This window comes from Crinia signifera, unplaced genomic scaffold (assembly GCF_055691185.1).
Source record: "Crinia signifera unplaced genomic scaffold, ASM5569118v1 HAP2_SCAFFOLD_161, whole genome shotgun sequence".
Lineage (NCBI taxonomy): Eukaryota > Metazoa > Chordata > Amphibia > Anura > Myobatrachidae > Crinia > Crinia signifera.
This window is the reverse complement of record NW_028142054.1, coordinates 173,869-193,785: the sequence shown is the minus strand read 5'-3', so window position 1 is coordinate 193,785 and position 19,917 is coordinate 173,869. Positions and strand designations below refer to the sequence as shown.

General features: G+C 46.2%; 2 long non-coding RNA genes across 7 annotated transcripts in view; one reads left to right on the top strand and one right to left on the bottom strand.

The window, feature by feature from the left end:
- LOC146053366 (uncharacterized) overlaps nt 1–19,917 on the top strand; it is a 187,446-nt gene that overhangs the window by 86,433 nt on the left and 81,096 nt on the right. The gene's annotated exons all lie outside the window — the stretch shown is intronic.
- Nucleotides 4,296–16,645, bottom strand: LOC146053363 (uncharacterized). 3 transcript variants are annotated; one of them, XR_014467738.1, is made up of 5 exons: nt 16,520–16,645; nt 9,570–9,793; nt 8,952–9,074; nt 7,755–7,978; nt 4,296–5,676 (listed from the first exon to the last, which is right to left on the bottom strand). It is a non-coding gene; the product is annotated as an uncharacterized LOC146053363 (long non-coding RNA). The 3 variants fall into 3 exon arrangements; XR_014467737.1 differs by lacking the exon at nt 16,520–16,645 and having other exon boundaries at nt 9,570–9,876; XR_014467736.1 differs by lacking the exons at nt 9,570–9,793; nt 16,520–16,645 and having other exon boundaries at nt 8,952–9,278.

Below are 19,917 nucleotides of genomic sequence, written 5' to 3'. Positions count from 1 at the left end.
TGTAAACATTTAATTTGTCGCATATTTTTATTTTTATTTTTAGTTATATTTTATTTTTATTTTTATTTTATTTTATTGTTATTTTGTATTTATTTATTTTTTTTATTTTTATTTACTTTGATTTTGGTTTTAATTATTTGGTTATTATTTTTACTTTTATTTTTATTTTTATATTTATTTTTATTTTCATTTATTTTTATTTTATTTTTTTCTTCTGGTTTTATTTATTTTACCTTTATTCTACTTACTCATCTTACTGCTCCTATCAGTATATCTGTTTTTGTACTCCAACTACGGTACCCACCCTCCCTTACCCTTCCAGCGCTTGTATAAAAAACCTACTATAATCTCCAAGCGGCAGGGGGGATGCGACAGTGGTGTAAAACGGTGCAAACGCAGGGTCACACCCGGCTTGAAGCAGGGATCAAAAACCCGGATGCGACCTGGCGTTTTTGGTATAAAAGGGGTACTATTAACTAGTCTATGAATCTGATGTAGATCACTTTTCTTTGTGGTTACAACATACTTCCCTCCAATTGAAAACTACAGTCAGGAAAATTACAGTAGGATGCGCCAAGCGCCTTTGTAAGGGGCGTGTCACACAGTGCCCAAAGGGCGTGTCTAACTCCACATGGAGCAGTACGGATGGTGTAATGGTTAGCATTACTGCCTCACAGCACTGAGGTAATGGGTTCGATTCCCACCATGGCTCTAACTGTGTGGAGTTTGTATATTCTCCCCATACTTGCGTGGGTTTCCTCCTGGTACTCCAGTTTCCTCCCACAATCCAAAAATATACTGGTAGGTTAATTGGCTTCCAACAAAATTAACCCTGGAATGTGTGTGTGTGTGGTAGGGATTAGATTGTAAGCTCCACTGGGGCAGGGACTGATGTGAATGTTCAAGTATTCTCTGTAAAGCGCTGTGAAATATGTGTGTGCTATATAAGAAACTGTTAATAAATAAATAAACCTATGGGCGTGTCTATGCCTAAATGCTTCTTGTGAGATATTTCTATAGAACATTAAGTCTATAGAATTTTTGAAAGGTTTTTTTTTTTTTTTAAAGAATGATTTTTATTTCAAAGCATCATATAGATAGAACCATACATTGCCTGAATAAAAGTATGCAGACTTCCAGCAACAGTACAGAAAACTAAATGTAGAGGGTGATTCAGACCTGCTTGATTGGCTGCAAGTAACTTTTTCGGTACATCTTTCTAGTATGGCGTAGGACAGTGGTTCCCAAACTTTTTTTAAATCCCAACACCCAAGAGCAGTGGTTCTCAACCTCGGTCATCAGGACTCCCCAACAGTGTACATTTTCCAGGCCTCCATGCAGGATCACAGGTGAAATACTTTGCTCCACCTGTGATCTTTTAAAATGTGTCAGTGAATAATGAGTGCACCTGCCGGGTGACCTGGAAAACGCAGACTGTTGGAGGGTCCTGAGGACCGAGGTTGGGACCCACAGACCTAGAGAGAGTATCAGAATTTTTTTCACAGCAGCACTAGGCTAAAAGTTTCTTTATTGAAAAATGCCAAAAAAATATATATTTAGTTGATTGTTTATATCGTACTTAAAAGTAATTATGTGGTGAGGCAAGTGATTCACTTCTGTTATCACAAATTTTACGATTGGCAGCCACCAGCACTGATTTTGCCTATTATTTTGACCATATTTATAATTACATGACCAGATTAATGTTTTATTCTCAAGACACTGTTATAAATACTCGCAGAGGTTTTCTCAATGCCACAAATCCTTTTCCAGGATGAGCTGAATTAAAACAGTAATAAAACCCACAATAAATATGACTGTTTGTTTTAGAGCAGTATTGAAGTTTAGGGGATTTACTAGTATCAGGGTAGAACAGAAAGCAGTTTATTAACCCCTGGGGTCAGTGTGATACTGACAGGTGTCACAACTGAAGATGTACTGTAACAAGAGACTGTTTAGAATTGGTAACGGTGAGCTGCGGTTATACAGTAGTGAAGAGTTTTCATAAAAGTGTAGAAAGAGGTGTTTATATAAAGAACATGCATGGGTAGAAATATTTGTGAACTGAACGTAGCAGCTGCCGGGTGAGTTGGCGGGGTACCACAGGCGATTCCCCACCCTAGCAGATGGGGGCCTTAAGAGCTGCAGAGTTATTCAAGTTGGGTCAAAATCTTCTTGTTGCGAACCACGGTGAAGGCAGATACATCTGACCATATCACCCTCCTTCTGTCATCCGTAGGACACAGAAATTAGTGTTCCTGCCCTTTTTGTGTCTGGGACTTTGCGCCCTTCCGCTGCCCCCCTGGTGCGCTGACACCCCGTTGCAAACTTTCTCATCCGCCCCCCCTGCATGCACTGAAACGCTGATGAGCTCTCTGCTGAAAGCTGTGTGTCTGTTGTTACAGATGTAGCCCGCCACCGTCCCCCATGCTGTTACCACTGCTGAAGTCCTGAGAAGTGAGCGGCATGGCAGCTCTTTAAAGTGACAAATCCCCCCCCCCCCCCCCCCGCCACAACGCTAAGCTGCTCTCTGCTAGCAGTGGCTGTCAGCTCTTCCTGCCGGCTAAGCCTCTCTCTCTCTCTCTCTCTCTCTCTCTCTCGCCTCACCCTCTCTCTCTCTCTCGCCTCAGAAGGCACCTTTTGAACCATTAAGGTCGGCGGACCTTAAGTTTCTCACATGGAAGCTGGTATTCTTGTTGGCAGTGGCATCAGCGAAGAGGGTGTCAGAGTTACTGTAGGAGCATTGTCATGCAAGTCTCCTTTCTTGATATTTCATGAGGATAGGGCAGTTCTTCGGACGGTACCTCAGTTTTTACCAAAAGTAGTCTCTGCTTTCCATCTAAACCAGGAGATAGTTCTACCTGTGTTTCAACCCCCAGAGGGTTCTAGAAAAAGGGACAAATTGAGGAATTTTGATGTTGTGCGTGCATTACGCATTTATGTGGACAGAGTTAAGAGTGTCAGAAAGACTGACACCTTGTTAGTGTTGTATGACATACACAAGATTGGTTGGCCGGCATCTAAGCAGACCATTGCTAGGTGGTTGCGCTCTGTGATAGCTTTTGCATACACTAAAGTTGGAAGGCCTGTTCCGGCAAGGATAAATGCGCATACCACCAGGTCAGTTGCCACCTCTTGGGCGGTTCGACATGGGGCAACAGCTGAGCAGGTTTGCAGGGCTGCCACTTGGTCATCTGTTCATACCTTTGCCAAATTCTATAGGTTCCATGAGTTCGCGTCGGAGGACGCATCATTCGGGCGAGCAGTGATGAGAGCTGCAGACCTGAGCGTACCCACACAAAGGACCGGCTCTGGAACGTCCCAGTGTTGAGCTGTGTCACCAGGACCATTGAAAGAGAAAAAGGGATTTTTGTAAGAACTTACCGTTCAAATCCCTTTCTCTGATATGGTCCTGGTGACACAGCGATCCCTCCCTTACGCCCAGTAAGTATGCCAGTGTTCATGATGTTCATGTTTAATTGGTTAAAGTAACAGTTATTGTTAAAAAATGTGCATATAATATGTGCAGGCGTTTGTACTGAGTTAATGTATTCCAGTGGCTTTGAAAGATTGAACTGAAGAGTCCGGGATGCAGTAGGGGAGGAGCCTACCCTCTAAAAGATTTAGGATAGGTGCCTGGCTCCTTCGGACCCTCCTACATCCCAGTGTTGAGCTGTGTCACCAGGACCATATCAGAGAAAGGGATTCGAACGGTAAGTTCTTACAAAAATCCCTTTTTTGTGTATTTAAAAAATGTAAAGAAATAAAAAAAGTTTGGACATTTTCCGAGCAACAATCTGGTTGGAACAAATATTTTAACGACATTTTGGGTGTCACGAACGGTGAAACGGTGTCAAGGTATGCATTATATGTAATAGTAGAGTGCAAGACTAATAAAAAGACTAATAAAGAGATTACATCTCCATATGTGCCAAAGTGGTTTGTGCAAAAGGCTAGTGAACAGCTAACGAACCCAATACACCAATCATGTCCAAACTATGGCCCGCCAGCTGTTGTGAAACTGCAAGTCCCATCATGCCTTGCCACAGTTCTGCTATTAGGGAATACTAAAACTATGGCAAGGCATGCTGGGATGTGTAGTTTCAAAACAGCTAAAGGGCGCTCAGTGACAAACGAGCTTTAAAATCAAAGTCAATTGTTTGGTGACCCGACTCCCAGGCTGCACGTCACCTGGATTTCTCCTCGCACCCTTCGCGCACAGTAGGGCAATAAGCTGCATCTAGTTTATTTAGGGCGCAAAAATGCAGCCAACAAGACCAGGGCAAGGGCTGCGAACAATTCATTAGCTCCCACTACATTAGGCAAGAGCTACGGGTGCACAAAACAATTGAATCACCATTATATGTTGTTTAGCACCTTACATAAATTATATATATATTTTTTATTATTATTCTTTTAATATGCAGTACAGTAAGACCAGCAACCCTTACCACCAGCATAGCTCTGCCCCAACACTCATGAAGCACCGCCTACATGTTTTGATTGGCCCACAATCCAATCAGTCAAAGAAAATGGATCACCATCAATAGGTAAAAACATTGATGGTCATCCATTGCACAATAGTGTGTATGCACTATTGTCATCAATTGCAAAGACGTCCATCCCTAAAGCTGTGCACACACAGTGCAAGTGAGCCTCTGTGCTAAGTTTGCAGTTAAGCACAGATGGCTCAGCATTGTGTGCTGAACAATCTGTCACGGCCAGTGTTCTCTGGTGTGAGAACACTGGCGATGACTAGATTTATAACTGGATGCAGTGTAAATCTAGTCAGGCAACAGCGACGCGCGGGACCGCGCAATCGTCATCACCAGAGGGTATACACATGGAGTGATCCTTTTTTCATTTCTAAGCGATCTAGTCAGATCACTTAGAAATAAGCCTCATATTCCCCTGGGCGGGATGTATTAATGTAAATCGCCAGCCGCCGCGATGCTACCGCATATGTACTAACATATGCGGCTAGCATCGGGTTGCGGTGACGGAGACCCCCGCGATACCTGTAATGTGGTGTGCGGGGGTCTCCGTCACATCCTGGCTGTGACACCTGCTGAGGGAGGAGTAGATCGATGGAGGATGGGTCGCAAGGACGGCGGGCGGCGATAGAAGCCCATAGGCATCTATAGGGTATCGCCACCCAGAGGTGGAGATACCCTGCCAGGCGGAGATGGGGCGGACGGATAATGGTACATAGGAAAATGCGGTAAAACCCCCGTTTTATCACATTTTCCCTTTAGTACATCCCGCCCCCTGTGTGTATGCCCCATTAGGATGGTAGATAATACAGTATACACTTTAGACTACAGTATAACTAATGTGACAATAATCCCTGTATAACCATCCAGCAAGCAATCCCGGCGGGTGACATGTACTTGGTGTCACCTGAACGCAGCAGTGATCCCAGCCTATATACAGTATGCCCAGTTATCCCACATCTGCACTAATGGCTATGTGCAGTACTGCAGCATCTGTCGGATAGGGCACCTCTCTCCTCCTCAGCGTCGTTCCCAGCAGCGTTGGGCTGTGTTCTCTGCCGCAGCGCCCTGGGGGCGGAGTTGGGGCAGCTGTCTCCCCGCCTGTATCCTTCCCGTCTATGTTGGGCGGTGTCCTGAGCAACGTCCTGGGGGTCCTCAGTGGCAGCAAGGTTTTAGTAGCATCCTGAAGGGGAGGGAAGAGGAGGAAAACATCCATATTTAAAAAAAAAAAATGCTGGTCTACAACAGTATGTAAAAATAGCGGCATAGTGAGTTTAGGAGAATCCTGTTCAAAAACTTGCAAAGAGATGGTGCCAGTGTGCACGCTCAGAGAGCAGATAAAGGGCGGGAAGGGGATTAAAAATAGGTCCTGGCATTTAAAGTACACAGGCCCACCTTGGTGTCAATAGTGTCAACACATTTGTGCGCGAGCGCTCAGGAAAAGAGGGTGTGGACACTCAAAATTGGCCTTGTGTAGTGTTCCACACCATATACCACTTCTACACATTCTGCAACAAAATAATAGACTCCATTATACTTGCATCTTACACATTATGCCAAACGTATTGAGCCAAAATTCACATAATGCCACGCGGATTGAGCCAAAATTCACATAATGCCACGCGGATTATTCTTTATTCCCAGCGGTGGCAGGCGGCATTTCAAGGAAAAAAAACCTAACCCCATTGCACCTACCCCACACTGTCCCCCATCGCACCAGCCCCACACTGTAGTCTCCCATCACACCAGCCCCACACTGTAGTCTCCCATCACACCAGCCCCACACTGTAGTCTCCCATCACACCAGCCCCACACTGTAGTCTCCCCATTGCCTCCTCACCCCCTCTCCTCTGCTCCCCCTTCTCCTCTCCTTCACTTTCCCTCCTCTGCTCCTGCTCTTCCTTCTTCTCTCCTCCTCCTCCTCCTTTCCTCAGCTCCCCCACCACCTTCTCATCTACTCTCCATCCTCCGATCCCCCTCCTCTCCTCTGCTTCCCCTCCTCCTCCGCTTCCTCTATTCTGCTCCCTCTCCTCTTCCGCTCCTTTGCCCCCTCTCCTCTTCCACTCCTCCGCTCCTTCTTCCCTTATCCCCCTCCTCTCCCCTGTTCTCTCTTTCCCCTCTATCTCTCTCCTCCTCACCAATTTCCCCACAACTCACTCTCTCTCTCCCTCTTCCCCTCTCTCTCTCCCTCTCTCTCTCCCCCCTCTCTCTCTCCCCCTCCCCCTCTCTCCCCCTCTCTCTCTCCACCTCCCCCTCTCTCCCTCTCTCCCCCCCTCTCTCTCTCTCTCTCTCTCTCTCTCTCTCTTTCTCCCCCCCTCTCTTCTCTTCCTGCACCCCAGCACGAGGTCACCGGCAGTCTGAAAGAGAGATAGAGAAGTGTGGGGAAATTGGTGAGCAGGAGAGAGATAGAGGGGAAAGAGAGAGCAGGGGAGAGGAAGATAGGGGTTGTGGAGGAGGGGGAAGTGGAGGAGAGGAGGGGGATCAGAGAAGAAGGAGCTGAGGAGGAGTGGAGGTGAGGAGGAGGGGGGGCAGAGGAGGATGGGGAGCAGAGTAGAGGAAGAGTTAGAAGGGAGAGCAGAAGAGCAGTGGAGGGGGAGAGGGGGTGCGGAGGAGGGAAGCATAGGAAAGGAGGAGGGAAGCAGAGGAGAGGAATCGGAAGAGAAGGAGGTGGTAAGGGAGCGAGGATTCAGTATGAAATCACGACGCCGGAATCCCGGCGTTCAAAATCCCGACAAGGGGGGGACGTGGATCGTCCCCCCTTGCGGGCTCGCTGCGCTTGCCACGGTGGTAAGGGAGCGAATATATACACACATATACGTATACACACACACAGATGGCGCCATCAATTTTATTTTAAACAAACAAAATAACAGAAGGGGGGACATTATGATGTTACCGTGTACCTATAACATATTTAAAAAGTATCCCTTAACCCAGTGGTGTCAAAGTCACGGCCCTACAGCTGTTGTGGAAGTACACATCCCTACATGCCCTGCCACAGATTTTATATAATGGATCGCAAAAATCTGTGGTAGGGCATGCTGGGAAGTGTAGTTCCACAACAGCTGGAGGGCCATGAGTTTGACACCACTGCTAAACCCCTTAATGCCCATTACATATAATCACAACCCACCACCTAGCATCATGCCACACCTCTTCCCTTAGCCCAAAGCAGATTAATCTTGCACCTCCTCTCCCCTTCTTCGCTCCCCCCCCCCCAAGACATACTCTTCGCCAGTCGTGACCGAAGAGTGCACTCACATAGAATCGGTCGCAGGTGGGGGTACTGCAGCATCTGTCGGATAGGGCACCTCTCTCCTCCTCAGCGTCATTCCTAGCAGCGTTGGGCTGTGTTCTCTGCCGCAGCACCCTGGGGGCGGAGTTGGGGCAGCTGTCTCCCCGCCTGTATCCTTCCCGTCTATGTTGGGCGGTGTCCTGAGCAACGTCCTGGGGGTCCTCAGTGGCAGCAAGGTTTTAGTAGCATCCTGAAGGGGAGGGAAGAGGAGGAAAACATCCATATTTAAAAAAAAAAAATGCTGGTCTACAACAGTATGTAAAAATAGCGGCATAGTGAGTTTAGGAGAATCCTGTTCAAAAACTTGCAAAGAGATGGTGCCAGTGTGCACGCTCAAAGAGCAGATAAAGGGCGGGAAGGGGATTAAAAATAGGTCCTGGCATTTAAAGTACACAGGCCCACCTTGGTGTCAATAGTGTCAACACAGTTGTGCGCGAGCGCTCAGGAAAAGAGGGTGTGGACACTCAAAATTGGCCTTGTGTAGTGTTCCACACCATATACCACTTCTACACATTCTGCAACAAAATAATAGACCCCATTATACTTGCCCCTTACACATTATGCCAAACGTATTGAGCCAAAATTCACATAATGCCACGCGGATTGAGCCAAAATTCACATAATGCCACGCGGATTATTCTTTATTCCCAGCGGTGGCAGGCGGCATTTCAAGGAAAAAAACCCTAACCCCATTGCACCTACCCCACACTGTCCCCCATCGCAGCAGCCCCACACTGTCCCCATCGCACCAGCCCCACACTGTAGTCTCCCATCACACCAGCCCCAAACTGTAGTCTCCCATCACACCAGCCCCACACTGTAGTCTCCCCATTGCACCTGCTCCACACTGTAGTCTCCCCATTGCTCCAGCCCGCACTGTAGTCTCCCCATTGCAACAGCCCCACACTGTCACCATCGCACCAGCCCCACACTGTCACCATCGCACCAGCCCCACACTGTCTTTCATCACAACAGCCCCTTAAATTGTAAGCCATCAAAATGTCACCCTTATACTGTATGTAGAAATGGAGGAGGGCGGCTGGTGCAGCAGTAAACGGGAGGCCGAGGCAGCAGCGTGGGAGGGTGGAGGAAGGAGAGGCAGTCAGGACATGGTGGCAGCGGGGGTAGCCGGCGACATCATGCAGCAGTCTGACTGTACTCACCACCAGACGGTCCACACCAGGGCAGCGCTGCAGGGCTGACCAGTCTCCTCCTGTGGTCCAGGCGGCGCAGCTCCCGGAAGTACGCGTCCACTGTCCTGTGATCTGGAAGCTCCCCCTTCCCCTCTGCGCTTGCCACGGTGGTAAGGGATCGAATATATACACACATATACGTATACACACACACAGATGGCGCCATCAATTTTATTTTAAACAAACAAAATAACAGAAGGGGGGACATTATGATGTTACCGTGTACCTATAACATATTTAAAAAGTATCCCTTAACCCAGTGGTGTCAAAGTCACGGCCCTACAGCTGTTGTGGAAGTACACAACCCTACATGCCCTGCCACAGATTTTATATAATGGATCGCTAAAATCTGTGGTAGGGCATGCTGGGAAGTGTAGTTCCACAACAGCTGGAGGGCCATGAGTTTGACACCACTGCTAAACCCCTTAATGCCCATTACATGTAATCACAACCCACCACCTAGCATCATGCCACACCTCTTCCCTTAGCCCAAAGCAGATTAATCTTGCACCTCCTCTCCCCTCCCTCGCTCCCCCCCCCCCCCCCAAGACATACTCTTCGCCAGTCGTGACCGAAGAGTGCACTCACATAGAATCGGTCGCAGGTGGGGGTACTGCAGCATCTGTCGGATAGGGCACCTCTCTCCTCCTCAGCGTCGTTCCTAGCAGCGTTGGGCTGTGTTCTCTGCCGCAGCGCCCTGGGGGCGGAGTTGGGGCAGCTGTCTCCCCGCCTGTATCCTTCCCGTCTATGATGGGCGGTGTCCTGAGCAACGTCCTGGGGGTCCTCAGTGGCAGCAAGGTTTTAGTAGCATCCTGAAGGGGAGGGAAGAGGAGGAAAACATCCATATTTAAAAAAAAAAAAATGCTGGTCTACAACAGTATGTAAAAATAGCGGCATAGTGAGTTTAGGAGAATCCTGTTCAAAAACTTGCAAAGAGATGGTGCCAGTGTGCACGCTCAGAGAGCAGATAAAGAGCGGGAAGGGGATTAAAAATAGGTCCTGGCATTTAAAGTACACAGGCCCACCTTGGTGTCAATAGTGTCAACACATTTGTGCGCGAGCGCTCAGGAAAAGAGGGTGTGGACACTCAAAATTGGCCTTGTACTCCAGGTGCAAAAAAAGAGAAGTGGAACTGCCAGGTGGCGCTCAGATAGTAACTATGTATAGAGGATAATAGACCTCAGGTATAGTAGGATATAGATACAATCAAAGATTTATACAAAACCAGATATTATTTCTCAGTATCCCACAAAATCTGAGAAGCATGGATGGTTTCAATTTTCCACAAATGAATTTCTCCCCTATTGAATGTAAATGGGAAACACAATAGGGAGAGACATGGTGCAGATCATTTAAAGTAAAAACAATTTAATACATTCCAATACACTCACAAGTGTTGTAGATATAAAAGCATGTAACAAGGAATCCTGGGCAATGCAGCATACACAGTGATGTTATTCGGAAAGAAGTCCTGTTCAGGGTCCCTTGGTCCGGAATCAAGGGGGGCTCAGTCCAGGGTCTTTCACCTATGTAGATGCCGCAGCTCACAGGTTCAATGTCCAGGGAAAAGCGGGACACGCTTTCCTCAATTTTGCTTTATTTAAAACCTGGCTTGAATAACCTTTCACCTGTAAACGGTCTGAAACATCTTTTATCTGTGATTCACACACCAGAGGATCAGTACAATTGCGTTTAATCCGAGTAAATTGTCCAAAAGGAATGGCATCAAGCCAATTCCTATGGTGCTGACTGGTGGTATAGATGAAGCTGTTAGAGTCAGTTTCTTTTCTAAATGTTTTTGTTTTGAGACTATCAGATTCAATGTAAATATTTAAATCCAAGAAGGATACCTCCTTCTGACTGCAGTTGAATGTTAATTTAATATTTCTATTATTAATGTTCAAAGAATCACAGAATTGGTCTAGGGAATTTTTATCACCTGACCAAATAAAACAAATGTCATCAATAAAACGGCTCCAGGACACCAGGCCCACCCCCAGCTCGCCTCCCTGCCACACTACTTGATCTTCCCAGTGGGCCATAAATAGGTTAGCGTAGCTGGGGGCAAACCTGGTGCCCATCGCCGTACCAGTACACTGTAAATAAAAAGACCCTTCATGTAAAAAATAATTGTTGGTCAAAATAAAAAGGATGCTAGATAACAAAAATGCTTTCTGTGGTTCAGACAGGTTGCTGTTATTCAAGAAATATTTGACAGCTTCAGTACCTTTTTCTATATCAATAATTGTGTACAACGTACTTACGTCCGCCGTACACAACCAATGACCTGGTTCCCACTTGATTTTTGACAGTTTGTTCAAAACATCTCCAGTATCCCTGGTGTATGCTTTAGTTGCAAGAACCAGAGGCTGGAGATATGAGTCCACAAAAGCCGAAAGATTACATGTGAGACTATTACAGCCCGAAATAATTGGGTGACCTGGGGGGTTCAGGGGGTCTTTGTGAACCTTTGGGAGAACATATATACAGGGTACAGTAGGTTCAGAGATATTAAGGAATTCGAATTCTTGTTTAGATATTATATTATCCTCTACAGCTTTAGTTGTAAATTCTAAAAGAGATTTTTTAATTCTCACTGTAGGATCTCCCCTCAGTTTTTTATATGTATCTCCAGTATTTAACTGTTTGGCAATTTCTAGCAAGTATTTCTCTTTTTGCATCAGAACAACCCCCCCCCCCCTTATCAGCTGGTTTTACGATAAGGGTCTTATCGTTCTTCAGTTCTTTAAGGGCGTCAAATTCTTTTTTTGTCAAATTTAACCTACTATTTACTTTAGGATTTGACCTTTTTGTGATTTTATCCAATTCCTCGCTAACAATTTTATTAAAGCAGTCGAGAAATGGGCCCTTACTGTGTGTTGGATAAAAGGTTGAGGGGTTTTTAAATTTAGTCTGTGTTGTTTCAGATGCACCTATATCACTTTGTGTGTTGTCAACACTGCAATCCTTTTGTGCAAAAAAGCGTTTAATAGCCAACTTTCTGATGTACTTCTGCACATCGAGGAACAGGTCAAAAGAGGTGGGTTTAAAAGAAGGGGCGAATTTAAGTCCCTTACTGAGGACTCTAATCTCAGCATCAGTAAGAGTTCTATCAGTGAGGTTGAAGATTTTTGTTTCCATGTCTTCATTCCCCATTGAAAGAGGTGCTGCATTTATCAGACCTTTACCGGCTTTTTTACATTTTTTACGTGGATAACGTTTGGTCTGACCTGATCTTTTACCTCTCCTTGTTTTTTTATAATTGGATATTACTAATTGATTCGCCAATTCCTCTGGTCCTGTTCTAAAAAAGTAGGAGTTTCTGTATTTGTTACCAAAGGGGCATATCTGTTGTTTGGATCATTATTTTTTGGATTTTTATATTTATTCCCATTGTCCCTCATATTTCTTCTCATGAAACCAGGGTTAAAGTCAGAATAATTGTTCTGCCAATTGGGGGTACGTTCATACCCTCTATTTGGTCTTTGTGGGGTCCCAAAATCCCTTTTATTTATTCTATTGTAATTAGGGCGATATCTTTGTGGGGTGCCAAAATCTCTTTTATTTGTACCATTGTGGTTGGGACGATATTTTTGCACATTATTATTGTTTTGTGTTTTTTGTTTATGATTAAATCGGATAGGGTTCCTTCTCCACGGCGCAGGGCCAGTTGTCACTGGTTTCTGCGGTTTTGGAGTTGCAACTATAGTTTGGGGTACATCAATAATAATAACACTTTTATTAGTATCCCTTTGATATTTTCTGGTTTTTTTATCCCTTAGTTCTTTTGTATTCTTTTCAATTTTTAAAATCAGGGATTTTTCATATTCCAGAAAATCATTTTGTTCTTTGAAAGGTAATATCAAATTTGTTATTGAACCACTTGTACTCCAGGTACTTGTGGAGTATCACGGCTCCCATCGTATGGCATCGTATGCCATATGTAGTGGCATACGATGTCATACGATGCGATGCGATGTTTTACCGATTTTTGAGCATTTTTGCTCAAAAATCGTATGCCATCGCATGGCATCGTATGCCATATGTAGTGGCATACGATGTCATACGATGCGATACGATGTTTTACCGATTTTTGAGCAAAAATGGTCAAAAATCGGTAAAACATCGGATAACATCGTATGCCATATGTAGTGGCATACGATGTCATACGATGCGATACGATGTTTTACCGATTTTTGAGCAAAAATTGTGAAAAATCGGTAAAACATCGTATGGCATTGTATGCCATCGATGCGATACGATGTTTTACCGATTTTTGAGCCATTTTAGCTCAAAAATCTTATGCGATCGCATCGGATGCCATACGATGGCATCCGATGCGATGCGATGGCACCCAATTTTGCACTGAAATGCATCAGAATGCATTGAAATGTGTATTAAAGTAGTGAAATGCCCCCAAATGCCATTTTTCATAGTGCACCACCCCCACTATCAACGTCAACCCGAAGCGTGGCGAGCGCAGCGAGCCCGCGAGGGGCGGCGGTACGCGTCCTACGACCTTTTCATACCCCCACTATCCACGTCGGCGTGGAGTTGAGAATAGAATAGTGTGGCGAGCGCAGCGAGCCACCGAGCCCGAAGCGTGGCGAGCGCAGCGAGCCCCGCGAGGGGACGCGGATACCTGTAAAGCCCGCGAGGAGACGCGTATAGCTGTGAAGGTATCCGCGTCCCCTCGCGGGGCTCGCTGCGCTCGCCACGCTTCGGGCTCGGTGGCTCGCTGCGCTCGCCACACTATTCTATTCTCAACTCCACGCCGACGTGGATAGTGGGGGTATGAAAAGGTCGTAGGACGCGTACCGCCGCCCCTCGCGGGCTCGCTGCGCTCGCCACGCTTCGGGTTGACGTTGATAGTGGGGGTGGTGCACTATGAAAAATGGCATTTGGGGGCATTTCACTACTTTAATACACATTTCAATGCATTCTGATGCATTTCAGTGCAAAATTGGGTGCCATCGCATCGCATCGGATGCCATCGTATGGCATCCGATGCGATCGCATAAGATTTTTGAGCTAAAATGGCTCAAAAAAATCGGTAAAACATTGTATCGCATCGATGGCATACGATGCCATGCGATGTTTTACCGATTTTTCACCATTTTTGCTCAAAAATCGGTAAAACATCGTATCGCATCATATGACATCGTATGCCACTACATATGGCATACGATGTTATCCGATGTTTTACCGATTTTTCACCATTTTTGCTCAAAAATCGGAAAAACATCGTATCGCATCGTATGACATCGTATGCCACTACATATGGCATACGATGTTATCCGATGTTTTACCGATTTTTGACCATTTTTGCTCTAAAATCGGTAAAACATCGTATCGCATCGTATGACATCGTATGCCACTACATATGGCATACGATGTTATGCGATGGCATACGATTTTTGAGCTAAAATAGTCAAAAATCGGTAAAACATCGCATCGCATCGTATGCCATCGTATGCCACATGCTATGCGATGCGATTTTTAGCATACGATCTGCATACGATGCAGGTCGTGGGAGCCGTGATACTCCACAAGTACCGTGTTCCACACCATATACCACTTCTACACATTCTGCAACAAAATAATAGACCCCATTATACTTGCCCCTTACACATTATGCCAAACGTATTGAGCCAAAATTCACATAATGCCACGCGGATTGAGCCAAAATTCACATAATGCCACGCGGATTATTCTTTATTCCCAGCGGTGGCAGGCGGCATTTCAAGGAAAAAAACCCTAACCCCATTGCACCTACCCCACACTGTCCCCCATCGCAGCAGCCCCACACTGTCCCCATCGCACCAGCCCCACACTGTAGTCTCCCATCACACCAGCCCCACACTGTAGTCTCCCCATTGCACCTGCTCCACACTGTAGTCTCCCCATTGCTCCAGCCCGCACTGTAGTATCCCCATTGCAACAGCCCCACACTGTCACCATCGCACCAGCCCCACACTGTCTTTCATCACATTTTCATCTGTCTTTCAGCCCCACACAGCATAGCTCTGCCCCAACACTCATGAAGCACCGCCTACATGTTTTGATTGGCCCACAATCCAATCAGTCAAAGAAAATGGATCACCATCAATAGGTAAAAACATTGATGGTCATCCATTGCATAGTGTGCCACAATCAATGGGCAGTTGCACTATTGTCATCAATTGCAAAGACGTCCATCCCTAAAGCTGTGCACACACAGTGCAAGTGAGCCTCTGTGCTAAGTTTGCAGTTAAGCACAGATGGCTCAGCATTGTGTGCTGAACAATCTGTCAGGGCCAGTGTTCTCTGGTGTGAGAACATTGGCGATGACTAGATTTATAACTGGATGCAGTGTAAATCTAGTCAAGCAACAGCGACGCGCGGGACCGCGCAATCGTCATCACCAGAGGGTATACACATGGAGTGATCCTTTTTTCATTTCTAAGCGATCTAGTCAGATCACTTAGAAATAAGCCTCATATCCCCCTGGGCGGGATGTATTAATGTAAATCGCCAGCCGCCGCGATGCTACCGCATATGTACTAACATATGCGGCTAGCATTGGGTTGCGGTGACGGAGACCCCCGCGATACCTGTAATGTGGTGTGCGGGGGTCTCCGTCACATCCTGGCGGCTGTCAGTGTCCCCCTGCCTCTCCTCCTCCCGGCTGTGACACCTGCTGAGGGAGGAGTAGATCGATGGAGGATGGGTCGCAAGGACGGCGGGCGGCGATAGAAGCCCATAGGCATCTATAGGGTATCGCCACCCAGAGGTGGAGATACCCTGCCAGGCGGAGATGGGGCGGACGGGTAATGGTACAAAGGAAAATGCGGTAAAACCCCCGTTTTATCACATTTTCCCTTTAGTACATCCCGCCCCCTGTGTGTATGCCCCATTAGGATGGTAGATAATACAGTATACACTTTAGACTACAGTATAACTAATGTGACAATAATCCCTGTATAACCATCCAGCAAGCAATCCCGGCGGGTGACATGTACTTGGTGTCACCTGAACGCAGCAGTGATCCCAGCCTATATACAGTATGCCCAGTTATCCTACATCTGCACTAATGGCTACGTGCAGTTTGCTAGCCTGTACGGTTTGGCTCACCTGTATCTCACCACATTGGCATGCCGGGCACATATTTACCATTACACTCACATGTGTTTATTATCATAGAACATAGCAAAGCGCGCATAGCTACTGCAGCAGAGAGAGAACATATGGTATACACACAGAGGCTTCCCATAGATTATAATCTGGTCTATATACACCTGTGTCACACTTTGGGAAAGCAGATAGATAATTTACAGTGTATAATAATGCAGACAGCACTGGGGCTGAGATATTACAACCTGAGCCATAGAGTAGCGCTGCTGAGGATACACTGGTATGCCCATACACATAGATATCCCCAGGAGCACCATGCAGCAGCCCTGTGGGAGTCACATACATGACCAACATACAGACTGAGCTCCAGTTCTCACCCACAGGTTGCTCAATGCTCAGGGGGTGTTCTGCACATGTGCACTTACCAGCCGCTTCTTCTACGCAGGAACATGGCGTCCCAGTCAGTGACTGCCTCCATCAGAACAGCCGGCAGAGTGCTCATGTAGGGGGAGCAGCAGTGATGACGATGCATTATGTGCCAGGTGTAGTTCCAGCAGCTGCCAATAGGTGGCGATGGTGCGGCACAGCGTGAATGACGTCACTGCATTGTAGCTACGAGATACACGAACAGTCCGTGTATGAGTGGCTGGTACAGTGGCGTGTACCGTTAGTTCAGCGTCTGGGACAGCCACTCAGGCTGAGCCACCACGGGTTCGAATCCTCCTCCAGTGTCTGCTGTTTCAGGGGCGTGGGGTGTAGCGCCTTCGGATCCGGGAGCAGCCTGAGTTTTTGACTCATCCACTGATACCACAATATTTTCTGCTCAAACTACATAATATTAATAATTAGCCACCATATATAACCAGGAGGAATAACTTTAAGTGGGGGCAGGACGGAGTCTGTGTACAGACCAATTGTTCTAAATATACAGTTTATTCATTGGCACAAAACAGAAAAATAGGTTAAAATTAAAAAAGTGCATTAAGAAAAAAGTGAATAGAAATTGGAGCTGTGTGTCCGTGTCGCTGTACACTTATACAGTGCCCGTGTCAGCAGATTTCCACATACACAATTTTCTTTAATAACTCATGTCGACCTATTCCTGTGTTGACCTTTTTCATGCAGCCTTTTGGATTGTGTTGACCGTTTTCAGCGTCAATTTAAACCAGGTCGATCTTTTTCATATGTAGACCTTTTCACTGCCGACCAAAAGATCTAATTACTGTCGACTTAATGACCCTCACCCCTGGTCACAGCGTCTATAAACTGTTATGTAGGACAGGAGACAAGTTCCGAAAACTAAAATATCATAAATTCCCAAACGTTGGGCAAAAGAAGCAGCCTCTGTGTTTTCCTTCACATGTAGTCATACAGGTAGAGTCGGACAACAGGAATAATAGGCGCTACATGATAATGTATTTATAGCATTCCTCCCAACTGTCCTGATTACAGTGGTATGGTCCCGCTATTTGGAGCCTGCCCTGATGTCCCTTGAGGGGAGGTGATCATGGCTGCTCTGCTTTGTGGAGCAGCCGGTGATTGCTGGATAGGTGCCGTGCGCAGCAAGGAGAGACAGGGCTGGGTACGCTGGCAAAGAGGATGGAAAACCCGGGGCCTCGATGCCCGGTCCCGCCCCCGTTGCACATAGCCCCGCCCCTTTCCAGGGCCAGCTGCATGCAGGTCCCACTGATCTATTGGTAAAAGTTGGAAGGCATGTTCGATGTTCTGTGTATACAATACATTCCTTTTTCTTTTTTAATAGTAGGATCGGCAGCAATTAGCTGTATGCTCTGGCCTTCGTCTGCGGATCTTCGCCTCCAGTGAAGTGTATGGCCTTTGTCAAACATACATAAAAAAAAATAAAAAAATGATACCCGATCTATTGTCTGCGGGCAGACGTGATTCTAGTCTGGCTCTAAACACAGATATTTCTCCATTCCCTGGAGAGAAAGAGAGAAATTGGCCTCACACCCCTTGCTAAAACAGTTAAGGATCATATGGTCGACCTAAAGATTGTCGACAGTCATTAGGTCAACATACTGCAAGGTCGACATGGGTCAAGGTCAACAGGTCATTTGGTCCAAAAAAGCATTAGGTCAAAATGGTCTAGCTCAACATAGGGTTTTGTACTTTTTTTTTTACCCGAATGCCGACACAGTCAACATGGACACAGGATTAAGTGCACCGCATCCCCTCGCATGTCTGGCTGTGCTTGGTACTCTATGTTATTCTCCCACCACACCCTAGTGCAGGCGTTCCCAACCACGGTCCTCAAGGCACACCAACAGTACAGGTTTTAATGATATCCAGGCTTGAGCACAGGTGTCTTAATTAGTACCTGTGATTTGGATTAATCCATCTGTGCTGAAGCCTGGATATCACTAAAACCTGCACTGTTGGTGTGCCTTGAGGACCGTGGTTGGGAACGCCTGCCCTAGTGGATGGTAGGGCATGAAATTCCGCCTGTCGGCACATGTCGGCTCAAAAAACCCCCCAAAAATCCAGTGAAAAACCCAGTCGACCTAGACCATGTTGACCTAATGACCTGTCGACCTAGACCCATGTCGACTTTGCAGTATGTCGACCTGATGACTGTCGACCATCTGATATCGCTGATACAGGTTAATAGATAGAGGCTATCAATCCGAACGGCCTGTAATTGGTATAGCTATCTCACCCCTGCATTACTATATTAAGTATCAATTGGTAATGGGGGAGGCGCACCCAGGAATATGTATTAGACTTGGAAGCAAAGAAAGATAAAGTATTCCTACAAGGGGCAATCTAGGTTAGCATATATTAATGTTCTGATTAATGTTATAGGTACATTAATAAAGTGACCCAAGAAACAGAGAATTGGCTAAAACATGATGTTTATTGAATCATTTATTAAGGACAGCGAAATATTAAAAACATAAGTGAAAAGTGATAAATGTGAAATAAAGTGCATTAGAAAAAAAATTAAAATAAGTCTGTTACGTGTGTGTTATCGGTCATAGCATGTGTGTCTGTAATACTGTTATTAATCTCCACGCAAATATCAATTATTGCTCTAATTAGGCAGCCTTGTAAATTCATCAACAAAGGGACATGTGCACGTTTCAAGATGACGGGTGCAGCAAAATTGTTAGGAATAAAGGTGCGTACACACGGGGCAATATGATCGCTGGCAATATATTGCTAGCAATCATATCAGCAATCATATTGCCCAGTGTCCCGTTTTGTGAAAACGGGAGCGCGCACCCGGCGATTTATCGCTGGTGCACACTCCAATCACTGGCAATATGGTCGCTCAGCAACCATATTCCCAGCTATTTCAGCCCCTATCGCCCCCGTGTGTACACAGCATAATCGCCCCCGGATGACGTCAGCGAACCGGGACCAGGGCGGTCTTTTCGTATGGGCTTAATGGGCACTTGCTCTGGGGCCCCAGGTGTATAAGGGCCATACTCTGATAGCTGAGGATCCCCTTTTTCCAGGGATACCAGAATTTTTAAAATCGGCCCTGGGGAAATGGAGATATCCAACTTCAAAGCAGCAGTCCACATCTGACCTGTTAATTGCACTTCCCAGTCAGAATTCTCAGGTTCTCTCTGACTTAAGGTGCCCATACACGTCTCGATGCGGGCGTGCATTTTGAGCTTAAATAGCACGCATCGCATTCATCCTTGTACATGCGTTGTGCATACAATGCGATGAAAAGCAAGTACAAAAAGTATGTGCAGCACATACTTTTCTCTTTCATTGGTCCTGGTGACACAGCTTCACATTGGGATGTAGGAGGGTCCGCAGGAGCCAGGCACCTATCCTAAAGCTTTTGGAG